General features: G+C 45.3%; 1 pseudogene; it reads left to right on the forward strand.

The window, feature by feature from the left end:
- LOC139158361 (zinc finger protein 91-like) overlaps window positions 1–12,456 on the forward strand; it is a 52,082-nt pseudogene that overhangs the window by 25,109 nt on the left and 14,517 nt on the right.

The raw sequence follows: 12,456 nt of genomic DNA on the forward strand, positions 1-12,456 counted from the left end.
TGTTCCGTTCTTTCACTCAATCTCACGGGTGGATATTGGGGGCTTTGATGTTCTGTTGTGAATCTGGGAATCCTCTTTGTGTTGTGTGATGTACATTAATTCTGCTTCTTTTTCCCTTCCTCCCGTTTGAAGTCTTGCACTGTGGAGATGAGAGATCCTGAGGGAAAGAGGAATCCATCAAATCCCCCTCAGGAACCAATTTCCTGGAGGATCCCTTCCGAAGATCCACGTCAGGACACCACAGAAGGTAATGGAAGATCCTCCGATGACCCATCTGTCCTACCTCTCTCTCTCTTCTCCTCCTATTTTGTTAATTATGCATTTTGAAATTATTTATTCCTTACAGAGAGACAAAGAATGAATCTTTCTGGTTCTTGTGACGGAGATCAAACAGCGGTTGAACCTCCAAATCAAGTAAGAAAGGGAAAAGCTATGAGATTCCTACTCTCCTCTCAGGAAGTGAAGCGGGTGTGCAGAGGGCTCTCTCCTTCCATTTCCCCCCCTTGTTTGGCCCGGATTATTTTTGTGTCCTCCCACAACATGGAGAGCAGAAGAGCAGGTTCAAGTTCCTTTTAGCCAGCAGAGCTTCCTCTGGTTGTCTTCTTCTGCTAGGTATTCTTCCACCTTTAGAGTTTACAAGAAGCAAGTTTTAAAAAGTCCTTCAAGAAATAAGAATAAATATACACAAAACAAATACAAAATAATTTCCAGTCCTTTGATTTGCGCCTTGATTAGGAGATCAAACATTCCCGCCTTGCAAAAGCTGAGAAATGATTTTCCCAGGGAATTTTCTCTCTGTTTTCTTCCTTTCAGCCAATGGGTCAGACTACTAGATCAATCAATGATAGACAGGGCAATAGATGACTTGATCCAGAAGTGGGATTACTTTAGTGAAAGGCTCTGAAGGTTTTGCAGGATCAATGAACTTGATAAAGCAATTTTCATATTTGCCCATTCTCTCACCTGAACCTATAACTTCTGTGATGCACAACCATTTAATTTGGTGCATCTCTTTGCTGTAGTAATTTGGGAACAATGGAACAGAGTAACAGTTGGGAGGGATCTTGGAGGTCTTCTAGTCCAACCCCCTGCTCAGACAGGAAGCCCTATAACATTTCAGATAAATGGCTTTCCAATTCCTTCATCAACACCTCCACTTTTGGAGCAACCACAATTTCTGGAGGCAAGTCATTCCACTGATTAATTGTTCTCACCATCAGGAAATTTCCCCTAACTTGTGGGTTGGTTCTCTCCTTGAAAACTTTCCATCCATTGTGTCTTGGAACACTGCTGTCATGTCACTCCCTGGTCCTTCTTTTCATGAAAGTAGACACACCCAATTCCAGCTACGGTAAAACAGCCATGCTTTGACCTCTGGTCCAGTAATAATTTTTGTTGCTCTTGTCTGCACTATTTCTAGAGTCTCGAGATCTTTCTTACATCTGGCAACCAGTAGTGGAGTCAATATTCCAGGTGTGGTCTTATCAAGGCATTATAAAGTGGTACTAACACTTCAGGTCATCTTGATTCTATCCCTCTTAATGCCGCCTCTGATTTTGTTCGGTTTTGGGTTTTTGGTGGCAACTGTACATTATCTGCTGACTCATGTTTAAGTGTTTGTCCACTAGGACTCCAAGATTCCTGTTGCACTTACTACTATTAAGCCAGGTATCACCTCTTCTATGCGAATGCATTTGGGTTTTCTTTCCTAAGTGAACGTGGTTACATTCTTCACTGTTGATTTTGCTTTGTCAGATGGGGCCCATATCTGTTGATCCTTCTATATCTCCATCTTATATCCGGGAGTGTTGTTATTCCTGTTGATTTGGTCTTGTCTACAAATGTGATGAGTTCCCCTTCCATCCTCCTGTCTAAATGAATGATGAAGATAAACAGATGTTATGAATCCTCCCGTTCTCTTCTTTTTCCCGTGTTCAGGAGAGTCCTGTGTCATTCGCGGAGGTGGCTGTGTCTTTCTCTGAGGAGGAATGGTCTCAGCTGGATCCTGACCAGAAAGCGCTGCATTCGGAAGTCATGCTGGAAAACCATAGGAACGTGGTCTTTCTGGGTAAGAGTATGACACCAATCAGAGTTCAAGAAGGAAGATTATAGTTATTTCTTTATTTAAACAACCAATATTATGAAGCATCGTCTCCTGGGCGGGAGAAGGAAAGGATCTGGCCTTCTGGTGCTCCAAGGAAGGAAAGAGTCAATGTCTCTTTGCTTAGTTGCTTTATGTGCCATTTCACATCTGTATTTTTCCATTTCTATTTGCTTTATGTTGGGGTGTGTAAAAAGAACGAGGTGTGCTTTTGTGTGTCCTCTGGAGGCCATGTGAGAGGAGTGTGTTTTGATTTGTCTCAAACCTCCAAACCTGTGTGAGAACAGAACCCATTACTTGGGTGCATTTGCAGAAAGAAGAAGCCTAAAGTATTGAGAGCATGCAGTCATAGAAACATAGAAGATTGACGGCAGAAAAAGACCTCATGATCCATCTAGTCTGCCCTTATACTGCTTTTTGTATTTTATCTTAGGATGGATATATGTTTATCCCGGGCATGTTTAAATTCAGTTTGTTCCAAGGATCTACTACTCTTTCAGTAAAATAATATTTTCTCATGTTGCTTTTGATCTTTCCCCCAACTATGATCGTTCCCCTGATCAGAACCTTCTGAGAAGGGCGGCATACAAAACTAATAAATTATTACTCATTATTATTATTATTATTATTATTATTACTATTATTATTATTATTATTATAATTGAAACATACAACCTAATGGAATTTTGGACAAATTCAGAAGGAAATTCACGTGACTTTCTACATTTTGATGGTTTTCTCTAACTTTGTCATCATTTTCATTTCCCTTTTGCTTTGAAGGTCATAATGGGCAGGAGAATCAAGATCCTTGTCAACTGTTCCAAGTGATCAATGATAAAGATGGAATGGAGAAGTTTGGAATTGGAATGAAATTCGAAAGCCCTGAGAGAAACCAGTCAAAGAATTGGAATCAGGAAAGCTTATCTTCCACTGATGCTCCGATGCAAAACATTCTTGCCCGACAAGAGAAAATGAAGAAAAAATATATTGGAAAAAGTGTGAAGCTAGTTAAAGCTAAAATACAAGTAAATGAAAACTATTTCACCCAAAACAAAGGAGAAGATGCTATAAGAAGACACAATGGACAAAATTACAATGGGACATCCATTCTTTCTCTTGGAAATAACTACCTTACATCTCAAAAAGCGATTGATACGAAAAGGAAGCCATATAAATGTTTGAAATGTGGAAAATGTTTTAGCAGAACGTGGCAACTTACTATCCACGAAAGGATCCACACAGGGGAGAAGCCACATAAATGCATGGAGTGTGGAAAGACCTTTGCTCATAGCAGTGCACTTACTTCCCATAAGAGGATCCACACAGGGGAGAAGCCTTATAAATGCATGGAGTGTGGAAAGGCCTTTGCTGACAGGAGTGGATTTACTTCCCATAAGAGGATCCACACAGGGGAGAAGCCGTATAAATGCTTGGAGTGTGGAAAGACCTTTGCTCAGGTCATTTTACTTCCCATAAGAGGATCCACACAGGGGAGAAGCCGTATAAATGCATGGAGTGTGGAAAGACCTTTGCTCGAACCAGTGGACTTAGTTCCCATAAATGGATCCACACAGGAGAGAAGCCGTATAAATGCATGGAGTATGGAAAGACCATTGCTCAAAGTAGTGCACTTACTTACCATAAGAGGATCCACACAGGGGAGAAGCCGTATAAATGCATGGAGTGTGGAAAGACCTTTGCTCGAACCAGTGGACTTAGTTCCCATAAATGGATCCACACAGGGGAGAAGCTGTATAAATGCATGGAGTGTGGAAAGACCTTTGTTGATTTGAGTGCACTTACTACTCATAAGAGGATCCACACTGGGGAGACGCCGTATAAATGCATGGAGTGTGGAAAGACCTTTGCTTATATCAGTACATTTACTTACCATAAGATGGTCCACACAGGGGAGAAGCCGTATAAATGCATGGAGTGTGGAAAGACTTTTGTTCGTAGCAGTACACTTACTTCCCATAAGAGGATCCACACAGGGGAGAAGCCGTATAAATGCATGGAGTGTGGAAAGGCCTTTGCTGACAGGAGTGGATTTCCCATAAGAGGATCCACACAGGGGAGAAGCCGTATAAATGCATGGAGTGTGGAAAGACTTTTGTTCGTAGCAGTACACTTACTTCCCATAAGAGGATCCACACAGGGGAGAAGCCGTATAAATGCATGGAGTGTGGAAAGGCCTTTGCTGACAGGAGTGGATTTACTTCCCATAAGAGGATCCACACAGGGGAGAAGCCTTATAAATGCATGGAGTGTGGAAATACCTTTGCTCATAGCAAGTCACTTACTTCCCATAAGAGGATCCACACGGGAGAAGCCGTATAAATGCTTGGAGTGTGGAAAGACCTTTGCTCAGAATGGTACTCTGTCTTCTCATAAAAGAATCCATTCTCTGGAGAAACTATATAGCAATAGCAATTCCACTTAGATTTATATACTACTCCACAATGCTTTACCTCTGACCCGTGTACAAAGTCAGCTTATTATCCCCAGCAATCTGTCCTCATTTTAGCGACCTCAGAAGCATGAAAGGCTGTATCAACTATTAAAAATAATGTATAGAAGTTGTTTTCAATAAAATGTCAAACTGAAAGTTTTCAATTTCCACATTAAAAAAATGTTCCATCCATTTTCTTGCTGAAATATTTTTTCGCATCCAAAATTTGCATTTCTTCCTCAAAGTCACAATTTCACTTTGTAAAACCATTGCCTTTTTATAGCTGGTCCACAAGGATTTTTTAATGCTCCCAGATGCAAATGGGCTTATTATGAAAAACAGAACAAAACCCACACTGGAATTATTTGTCTGGATGGCAACAGATTAGATCCCAGCTTTAATTTACAACTAACCAATTGAATGTTCTTCAACATTATAGAATTAACAGTGATTAAAACAGTCCCTCAACAGAGAGCAACATGGTAAGCAAAGTGCTCTGAGATGGAATGGACATTTTAAGGACCCTCTTGGGGGGGCTCACCCGGACACTCCCACCCGTCCCCCATCAATCCAGATAACAGTTGTGCCACTTAGAGGATTTGGTGAAGGAGGAGATCAAGAGGGATCCTGTCCAAAGCTCTCCAATGATCTTGGGATCTGCCTGATCTCCTCAGCCTCCATCTGCCCCTACTGTCCCTTCCCCCAAGATGCCCCCCATTCCTTCCACACTCCCTGCTGTTCCCCATCCCAGGTGAGCTGACATCTGGGACTTGGACCTTCCCCACCTCATTCCCCAAAAATGTCGGTTCCTTTGCCTAGAAGGAGGCGGCCCAGCTGTAGGCAGAGCCTGGTTTTGGGGTGAGGGTCTCCCTCTGCATTCTCCCAAATCCCCCTCTAGCAAGGATCTTCTTATGGCTTGGGTATCCTGCGATCCAAGGGTTGTCAGGGCTCTGGACACCATCAGTCCCCTTTCCATAAGGGGAACTCCAGGCCCTTCCCAATCCCCCCCCCAAGAGGAGTTTGAGAAGGAAGTGACATCACTATGGCTTGCCACTGCAGGACGCCACACTTAACCCCTAGTGTTCGCATGAGACGGAGGATCTGGTGGGAGGATATCCAGGTGATGGGGGAACTCTTCCAGGGTCCCATGTTCCACAGCCTCCCTGTCCCTGCAGGAGGAAGTGTAGCGTGGGAAGGTGGGGCTTTGCAAAGGCCCAGCAGGAGAGGAGAGAAGCCGGGGGGAGAAGGAGGAGGCAGGATTCGCACCAGGCTCCCCGAGAGCCATTCCTTTCTCTGGAGTGGGGGAGAAGTGGGGCGGCCTCTGTAGCCTCCAGTTTTTCTCTGGAAATCACCCAGTTTATTCCTCGCATTGGTGTATCAGAGTCCCCTTTTGATTGACCCCATATTTGGTTTCTCCCTCTGCTGTTTTGTGTCCTTTTTTCCTCCAATTTGATTGATTCCCCTGAGATTTGAGTTCGGAATCAGCTTCTAAACCTTCGTCTCCCTCTCACTTCGGCTTCACTCTCAAGGCCTTTGGATGAGGAGAGGGGGTCGGTGCCCACAGCTGACCTTCTGGGTCCTTGTGAGGGGCAGCTCATCCCCTGCCAGAAGCCCCCAGGGGGGTGTTGTGGACCATGGTCCAAGGATCCCAGTTCTTCTCTAGAGAAACCCATCCCCTAAGCCAGGATGGACTTCCAGGGTGCTGCTTTCCCTCCTTGGATTTTTCCCTTTGTGGGCAGAGCGGGAGAGAAACCCCCTGTGCCCCCATCTCTGGGGCTCCCACTGGGCCCTCCTGCTCCCAGTCTCTGGGCCTCCATTCCAGGGAGTTTATCCTCCCTCCCCGCAGGAAAGAAGGGGAAAAGGTCGATGGGGAGGAAACACGCGGCTGCTGTCCAAAGGAAGAGGGAGACACTGAGGAAAATCTGCCCTTTTCTATCAAGAGAAATGAACGTTCGCAGCAGAGAAGACAGTCTGGAGCCTCCTGAGGTAAATCTCACACAGCGCCCAGAGGAAAAAGGCGGGGAAAGGGGACACGCCCCCTTCCCACCCCCAGCAACCAATCAGAGCGCAGATCCCCTCAGGCAGGAGCCCGCCCTCCCTCAGCCACCACGGGGTGTTCGGGACCTTTGTGCACTTTCCTTCTCCAGCCATGAAATTCCCTCTCTTCACATTGAAAGTCTGAGCTGAGATTGAATTGTCAGGCGCGTCTCTTTCCCGCCATTCCTCCCATCCTGGCACTTTGCCACAAATCCACCAGGGGGCGATGTCTGCCATGGGAAAGAAACTCCCTATTGGCCCACCGGAGGGCGAACGTCACGGGGGGGGGGTTGCAGAGGAGGCTGAGAAGGAAGTGACATCACTGAGCCTTGCCGCTCTAGGACGCCCCACTCGCTCTCCTTCAACCCTGGTGCCGCGTGAGACCGAGAGCCCGGCGGGAAAACCCCCAGACGTGTCCCAGGTGAGGGGGGGGGGGGGGCTTCCCGGTGCCCATGTTCCCCTGCCGCCCTCTCCCTGCAGTGGAAGCGGAATAGGCGGGATTCGCCCCAGGCTCCCCGAGGGCCCGATCCTGTCTCCGGAGGGGGAGAGAAGCGGGGCGGCCTCTGCAGCTGCCTCCTTCCCGGCCCTGCTCGGGGGACCTGGGCCCTGCGCTGGGATGAGCCTCTTGGGGCTCCGGGCAGGTTGGGGGAAGGTCGCTCAGGGGCTGAATTCCACCTTCTCATTCTGGGCCTTTGTTTTCCCTTCCACCTCAGAGACAGAAACCGGAAGCCATTTGGGGTCTTTGCAAGGCCCCATTTTCTCCTGGGGGAAGAAGAAAAGAGCGGGATCACCTGGAGGGATCCGTCCTGTGTTCCCAGAAATGGTCCCGTGAAGGAAAAGGCCTCTGGAGACCCACAAGAGTCCTTGGACCCTTTTGGAGTTGCTCTGCAGGACAGAGAAAGGATGGAGACCCCACCTGTTGCAAAGGGGGGAAGCGGAAAAGGCCCTGCAGCCGCTCAGCCTGGGAAGGGGGGGAAGCTCTGGACAAGACCCGGGCAGAAGATCCTGGAGGAAGAATCCATCCTCCTTCGGAAGTTCAGCCCTGGAACTCCATCCAATACTGGGAGGCTGAGGGTCCCCGAGGACTTTGCAGCCGACTCCACGACTTGTGCAGGTGACGGCTGAGGCCAGAGAAACACAGGAAAGCCCAGATGGTGGACCTGGTGGTTCTGGAGCATCTCCTGTCCCTTCTGCCCCCAGAGATGGAGGGCTGGGTGCGGGAGTGTGGAGCAGAGACCAGCTCCCAGGCGGTGGCCCTGGTGGAAGGCCTCCTCCTGAGCCAGGTGGAGGAGCAGAAGGAGCAGGTCCAGTTGCAGGTGAGACACTTTTGGGAGCTCAGAAAACAGTAGAGAACGTGGTTGAATACTTCACCCCTCCTTCCCCAACTTCTCTGGCGTTCATCACATGTGGCAGTTCTCCAATTCTTGTAGGACATTGTTCCGTTCTTTCACTCAATCTCACGGGTGGATATTGGGGGCTTTGATGTTCTGTTGTGAATCTGGGAATCCTCTTTGTGTTGTGTGATGTACATTAATTCTGCTTCTTTTTCCCTTCCTCCCGTTTGAAGTCTTGCACTGTGGAGATGAGAGATCCTGAGGGAAAGAGGAATCCATCAAATCCCCCTCAGGAACCAATTTCCTGGAGGATCCCTTCCGAAGATCCACGTCAGGACACCACAGAAGGTAATGGAAGATCCTCCGATGACCCATCTGTCCTACCTCTCTCTCTCTTCTCCTCCTATTTTGTTAATTATGCATTTTGAAATTATTTATTCCTTACAGAGAGACAAAGAATGAATCTTTCTGGTTCTTGTGACGGAGATCAAACAGCGGTTGAACCTCCAAATCAAGTAAGAAAGGGAAAAGCTATGAGATTCCTACTCTCCTCTCAGGAAGTGAAGCGGGTGTGCAGAGGGCTCTCTCCTTCCATTTCCCCCCCTTGTTTGGCCCGGATTATTTTTGTGTCCTCCCACAACATGGAGAGCAGAAGAGCAGGTTCAAGTTCCTTTTAGCCAGCAGAGCTTCCTCTGGTTGTCTTCTTCTGCTAGGTATTCTTCCACCTTTAGAGTTTACAAGAAGCAAGTTTTAAAAAGTCCTTCAAGAAATAAGAATAAATATACACAAAACAAATACAAAATAATTTCCAGTCCTTTGATTTGCGCCTTGATTAGGAGATCAAACATTCCCGCCTTGCAAAAGCTGAGAAATGATTTTCCCAGGGAATTTTCTCTCTGTTTTCTTCCTTTCAGCCAATGGGTCAGACTACTAGATCAATCAATGATAGACAGGGCAATAGATGACTTGATCCAGAAGTGGGATTACTTTAGTGAAAGGCTCTGAAGGTTTTGCAGGATCAATGAACTTGATAAAGCAATTTTCATATTTGCCCATTCTCTCACCTGAACCTATAACTTCTGTGATGCACAACCATTTAATTTGGTGCATCTCTTTGCTGTAGTAATTTGGGAACAATGGAACAGAGTAACAGTTGGGAGGGATCTTGGAGGTCTTCTAGTCCAACCCCCTGCTCAGACAGGAAGCCCTATAACATTTCAGATAAATGGCTTTCCAATTCCTTCATCAACACCTCCACTTTTGGAGCAACCACAATTTCTGGAGGCAAGTCATTCCACTGATTAATTGTTCTCACCATCAGGAAATTTCCCCTAACTTGTGGGTTGGTTCTCTCCTTGAAAACTTTCCATCCATTGTGTCTTGGAACACTGCTGTCATGTCACTCCCTGGTCCTTCTTTTCATGAAAGTAGACACACCCAATTCCAGCTACGGTAAAACAGCCATGCTTTGACCTCTGGTCCAGTAATAATTTTTGTTGCTCTTGTCTGCACTATTTCTAGAGTCTCGAGATCTTTCTTACATCTGGCAACCAGTAGTGGAGTCAATATTCCAGGTGTGGTCTTATCAAGGCATTATAAAGTGGTACTAACACTTCAGGTCATCTTGATTCTATCCCTCTTAATGCCGCCTCTGATTTTGTTCGGTTTTGGGTTTTTGGTGGCAACTGTACATTATCTGCTGACTCATGTTTAAGTGTTTGTCCACTAGGACTCCAAGATTCCTGTTGCACTTACTACTATTAAGCCAGGTATCACCTCTTCTATGCGAATGCATTTGGGTTTTCTTTCCTAAGTGAACGTGGTTACATTCTTCACTGTTGATTTTGCTTTGTCAGATGGGGCCCATATCTGTTGATCCTTCTATATCTCCATCTTATATCCGGGAGTGTTGTTATTCCTGTTGATTTGGTCTTGTCTACAAATGTGATGAGTTCCCCTTCCATCCTCCTGTCTAAATGAATGATGAAGATAAACAGATGTTATGAATCCTCCCGTTCTCTTCTTTTTCCCGTGTTCAGGAGAGTCCTGTGTCATTCGCGGAGGTGGCTGTGTCTTTCTCTGAGGAGGAATGGTCTCAGCTGGATCCTGACCAGAAAGCGCTGCATTCGGAAGTCATGCTGGAAAACCATAGGAACGTGGTCTTTCTGGGTAAGAGTATGACACCAATCAGAGTTCAAGAAGGAAGATTATAGTTATTTCTTTATTTAAACAACCAATATTATGAAGCATCGTCTCCTGGGCGGGAGAAGGAAAGGATCTGGCCTTCTGGTGCTCCAAGGAAGGAAAGAGTCAATGTCTCTTTGCTTAGTTGCTTTATGTGCCATTTCACATCTGTATTTTTCCATTTCTATTTGCTTTATGTTGGGGTGTGTAAAAAGAACGAGGTGTGCTTTTGTGTGTCCTCTGGAGGCCATGTGAGAGGAGTGTGTTTTGATTTGTCTCAAACCTCCAAACCTGTGTGAGAACAGAACCCATTACTTGGGTGCATTTGCAGAAAGAAGAAGCCTAAAGTATTGAGAGCATGCAGTCATAGAAACATAGAAGATTGACGGCAGAAAAAGACCTCATGATCCATCTAGTCTGCCCTTATACTGCTTTTTGTATTTTATCTTAGGATGGATATATGTTTATCCCGGGCATGTTTAAATTCAGTTTGTTCCAAGGATCTACTACTCTTTCAGTAAAATAATATTTTCTCATGTTGCTTTTGATCTTTCCCCCAACTATGATCGTTCCCCTGATCAGAACCTTCTGAGAAGGGCGGCATACAAAACTAATAAATTATTACTCATTATTATTATTATTATTATTATTACTATTATTATTATTATTATTATAATTGAAACATACAACCTAATGGAATTTTGGACAAATTCAGAAGGAAATTCACGTGACTTTCTACATTTTGATGGTTTTCTCTAACTTTGTCATCATTTTCATTTCCCTTTTGCTTTGAAGGTCATAATGGGCAGGAGAATCAAGATCCTTGTCAACTGTTCCAAGTGATCAATGATAAAGATGGAATGGAGAAGTTTGGAATTGGAATGAAATTCGAAAGCCCTGAGAGAAACCAGTCAAAGAATTGGAATCAGGAAAGCTTATCTTCCACTGATGCTCCGATGCAAAACATTCTTGCCCGACAAGAGAAAATGAAGAAAAAATATATTGGAAAAAGTGTGAAGCTAGTTAAAGCTAAAATACAAGTAAATGAAAACTATTTCACCCAAAACAAAGGAGAAGATGCTATAAGAAGACACAATGGACAAAATTACAATGGGACATCCATTCTTTCTCTTGGAAATAACTACCTTACATCTCAAAAAGCGATTGATACGAAAAGGAAGCCATATAAATGTTTGAAATGTGGAAAATGTTTTAGCAGAACGTGGCAACTTACTATCCACGAAAGGATCCACACAGGGGAGAAGCCACATAAATGCATGGAGTGTGGAAAGACCTTTGCTCATAGCAGTGCACTTACTTCCCATAAGAGGATCCACACAGGGGAGAAGCCTTATAAATGCATGGAGTGTGGAAAGGCCTTTGCTGACAGGAGTGGATTTACTTCCCATAAGAGGATCCACACAGGGGAGAAGCCGTATAAATGCTTGGAGTGTGGAAAGACCTTTGCTCAGGTCATTTTACTTCCCATAAGAGGATCCACACAGGGGAGAAGCCGTATAAATGCATGGAGTGTGGAAAGACCTTTGCTCGAACCAGTGGACTTAGTTCCCATAAATGGATCCACACAGGAGAGAAGCCGTATAAATGCATGGAGTATGGAAAGACCATTGCTCAAAGTAGTGCACTTACTTACCATAAGAGGATCCACACAGGGGAGAAGCCGTATAAATGCATGGAGTGTGGAAAGACCTTTGCTCGAACCAGTGGACTTAGTTCCCATAAATGGATCCACACAGGGGAGAAGCTGTATAAATGCATGGAGTGTGGAAAGACCTTTGTTGATTTGAGTGCACTTACTACTCATAAGAGGATCCACACTGGGGAGACGCCGTATAAATGCATGGAGTGTGGAAAGACCTTTGCTTATATCAGTACATTTACTTACCATAAGATGGTCCACACAGGGGAGAAGCCGTATAAATGCATGGAGTGTGGAAAGACTTTTGTTCGTAGCAGTACACTTACTTCCCATAAGAGGATCCACACAGGGGAGAAGCCGTATAAATGCATGGAGTGTGGAAAGGCCTTTGCTGACAGGAGTGGATTTCCCATAAGAGGATCCACACAGGGGAGAAGCCGTATAAATGCATGGAGTGTGGAAAGACTTTTGTTCGTAGCAGTACACTTACTTCCCATAAGAGGATCCACACAGGGGAGAAGCCGTATAAATGCATGGAGTGTGGAAAGGCCTTTGCTGACAGGAGTGGATTTACTTCCCATAAGAGGATCCACACAGGGGAGAAGCCTTATAAATGCATGGAGTGTGGAAATACCTTTGCTCATAGCAAGTCACTTACTTCCCATAAGAGGATCCACACGGGAGAAGC

This window comes from Erythrolamprus reginae, chromosome 2, assembly GCF_031021105.1.
Source record: "Erythrolamprus reginae isolate rEryReg1 chromosome 2, rEryReg1.hap1, whole genome shotgun sequence".
In the NCBI taxonomy this organism is placed as follows: Eukaryota; Metazoa; Chordata; class Lepidosauria; order Squamata; family Dipsadidae; genus Erythrolamprus; species Erythrolamprus reginae.